The sequence below is a fragment of the Orycteropus afer genome, unplaced genomic scaffold, assembly GCF_000298275.1.
Source record: "Orycteropus afer afer isolate SDZICR_OR568_19922 unplaced genomic scaffold, OryAfe1.0 scaffold00280, whole genome shotgun sequence".
Lineage (NCBI taxonomy): Eukaryota > Metazoa > Chordata > Mammalia > Tubulidentata > Orycteropodidae > Orycteropus > Orycteropus afer.
Genome location: NW_006921867.1, coordinates 1027087 through 1031128, shown reverse-complemented (window position 1 = coordinate 1031128; position 4042 = coordinate 1027087).

Below are 4042 nucleotides of genomic sequence, written 5' to 3'. Positions count from 1 at the left end.
CCTTGTCCATAGAACTAGAGTGTAAGAGCCAAGATTTAACCTGAAAAGCAGATGCAACCTTTGGTCAAGTCAAAATGATAAATATATACATTTGATCCTGGGGCTATGAAATATAGAAGGCCACTCATCCTGTATCTGGGCTCTAAGTGCCCCGTTCTCTGGACCAAAGGAATATGTAGCCTGTTGGCTGGTCTAGCTTACCTGCTAATGATCTATTTTGAGGTTTATGCTCAAAGTCCCATTGACTAGTAAAGGATTTTGCTTTTCTATGCTTCTTAAGCACAGGAAAGTGCTTGGTGGTCTGGGAAGAACTGAGATGATTCTGAGTCTCTAACCCAGTACAAGTGTAATACCATCTTCTAATAAGACCTTCAACATGTGTCTTTCCCAACAGATATTCAAAGGACTGCTAATGAAGAGAGTCTTCTATTGAATCAGACAGGTTAGAAAAGAATCCTTGTATGAAGTTTCTATAAAGCATTCCATTTATATAAGAATTGCTTCTTTGTATTTTTTTCACATAGCATAGACATTAATAATATTAAGGTTGTAAAGTGGAGGGGGGATTTAAATTCTTATCTTCAAAATCAATGTATCTTAAAATATATTTTTTCATGTCTCAATGTTTTATAAACCAAATTACAAATTAATTCTATGTGTCAGGGAAGTCTGAAAAGATAAATATGCAACACAATTCAAGAATGTTTCAAAATCATTTTGTCACAAGCATAGCAACCTAATGTCCACAGCAGTAAACAACACATCAATCCATCTCCCTCCTGTGGTTTTCTATCCCGCTCTTTTCACATGTAAAAGGAAGTCATAATGCCTGCATGTTCCAGTACTTTTATTGGTTTTCTAACCTTTATCAATGGCATCTTTATCTTCCTTTGGGGCCTGTTTCCATTTTATAAAGACATCATGCTATCAAAATCTTCAGACAGCTAAGATGGGGGCCAGCCTGCTCTCCACATGTAATAATGAGCCCTCCATTTCTTTTGTTAACCCTTTGGAAATGCCAAGCAATGAGTTACAACTCCTTGCCCCTACAGGGCCTTTGTAAAGAAATCTCCCAGATGGTGCAAAACACTTTGAACTGTGCAAAGCTGGACTATGGATGGCAGGAGTGTCTTGCGGCTTTGTGCACTCAGGACAAGGCATGTGCCATACATGAAGAAAGGGGTAAAGAAAACAGTAACAGAAATCTTTACCTTAGAATCCATTAGAGTGAAGCTGTGCAAAAGATTTAAATGCTGTATTTATGGTATTTGATGTTTAATTAGAGCTGAGTAAATGATATATCAAATACTATTAAAAAATTGATCCATAGATATACACACACATATGTAAACACACATGTGGCACATACTAAATATAACATTTGCATAGATTCTATCTCTTTTGGGACAGTTTACAAAACGCAACATATTTTATAGCAGAGGTCAGCAAACTTTCTAAAAAGGAACAGATAATAAATATTTTATGCTTTGTGAGCACATCCAGTCTCTGTTTCAACTATTCATCTCTATTGTTTTAGTTGGAAAGTAGTCATAGACTATAAGTAAATGAACAGGTGTGGTATATTCCAAAAATATTTTATGGGTACTGAAATTTGAATATCATGTACTTTTCATATGTCAGTAGATATTATTTTTCTTGTCTTTCTTTTTTATTGTTTTCAACCATTTTGACATGAAAAAAACACCCTTAGCTCACATGCTATACAAAAATAAGTAGTGTGATGGATTTGGTCCACGAGTCACAGTTTGCTGACCCCTGCTTTAGAGGCTCAAGATGCAAAGAAAAGGAAAGAACAGCATTGAGCCACTTCTATACTTAGGTTCCTTTTAAGGGGAAAAAAAAAAAAAGATCCATGGGACAAAATAAAATTTTATGCCCTTTAAAATTTGAGAATATTTTAGCCTTAAGGAAATCTAATACTTAACAGATCCTAATGGATATGGTTTTTGTGTGTATGCATGTATGGTAAATACATATGCAACAAATCATTTGTCATTTCAACATTCTTCATGTGTTCATTTCAGTGACATTAGTTATGTTTGGAGTCCCTGGGTGATGCAAACGGTTAAGTGCTCAACTACTAGTCAAAAGGTTGACTATTTGAACCCATCCACAGGTGCCATGGAAGACAGACCTGGAGATCTGCTTCTGAAAGGCCACAGTCTGTAGAACCCTATAGACCAGTTCTTTGCTGCATACATAGGGTCGCCATGAATTGAAACTGACTGGACAGCAACTAACAATCACAACAGTTATGTTTATCTTGTTGTTCAACCATTCCTACTTCAAAATGCTAAAATAATCACAAGTTAGTTCTGTAGCCTTTGCATTTCCACTGTAGTTGTTATACAGCATATTTCCCTTCCTCTGCCAAATTATCTTTAATTTTGAATTTTTCTTACTATACTGCACTAGAAAGATATCGACTCCATTTGGAATTCAATAATGTGTAATGAAAATAGCCAATGATTCTGGTTAACATAGTGGTAAAACCAAAGCAAATCACATTCTGTCCTTTTCATATACAAGGCTTCACACTCGATAATCAGTTTGCTGAAGTAGTCTGTTTAATTACAGAGACCAGTCACAATTTTCTTCAGTACAATGATCTCATTATTAAGATTTGAAAGTCAAAACATTGGAAGGATCTTAAGGTAAGAAAATATACCGTTAAGAATTGACCCCTGCAGGGTTTTCTTGGCTATAATCTTGATGAAAGCAGTTTGCTAGGCTTGTCTTCTGTGGATCCATTGGGTGAGTTCAAACTACCAACTTTAGGTTTGGAGATGAGCACAAACTGTTGGTACCACCAAGGCTGTATGTGTATATATTTATCTCTATATAATATGTGTGTAAATTATTCTAGTCCTACCTCCAACACAAGGAAGAAAAAAGTTTGAAACAAACCAATAGGTGGAAGAGAAAAATAAGAAAATGTAAAATATAATTAATGATTGTTGTACTATAATTAATCCAGGTATTGATATTCATCCTTCCTGTGTTTCTTTCTTTTTTCTCCTTCATGGCACTTGTATTAGTTATCTATCGCTACATGATAAATTACCATATATTTAATAGCTTAAAATAACATACATTTATTATCTTACAGTTTCTGTGGGTCAGGAGTCTAAGCATAGCTTAGCTAGGTACCCCATGCAGCTTCTCACAAGGCTGTAATCAAGGTCTAGCCTGAGTTCTCATCTGGAGCTTAGTGTCTTCTTCCAAATTCATGTGGTTGTGGGCAGAATCCAGCTTCTTGTGGTTGTAGGACCGAAGTCCACATTTTCTTGCAGGATGTTGGTTGTAGGTCTCTCTCAGTTCATAGAGACCCCCCATAGTTCATTGTCAGATGTTCCTTTCAAAGGCCCTTTCACAATAAGGCAGCTTAATTTTTCAAGGTCAGGAGGTTAATCACTCTTACTTCAATCTGCCAAGAGGGACTCATATCTTGTAACTAAGTCAAGGCCTTGACTAGCTTATTACATTTACCATATCCTGTTGGCTAAAACCAAGTCATAGGTTTCAGGTGATCTCAAGGGTTACAATGGCATGACTCTTTAGAGAACAACTCAGGGTTGCCCATCATAATACCACTAATACCGACCCAGAGCTCTGGTGGCATAGTGTCTAAGGCATTTGACTGCTAATCAGAAGATTGGCAGTACAAACCCATCAGCTACTCCTCGGAAGGAAGACTGGGCAATCTACATCTGTAGAGATACCCCCTCAGAAACCCAAGGAGGGGTTTCTGTGAGTCAGAATGGACTCTGGCAGTGAGTTTGATTTTGTTAGTTTATTAAAATATTTGTCATATAAGAATACAATTGGGCTATATTCTAAGAGACTGAGTATACACTGGTTTTACAATCCAGTCTTTAAATAATTCTTAAAAACCTTCCAACTAGAATGCAGAACCATAGGCCAGGGTTTCTCAGGCTGAGAACTACTGAAATTTTGGCTAGATAGTTCTTTGTCATGGGTAGCTGTGTTGTGAATTGTAGAGTGTTTTGTGGTATTTCTG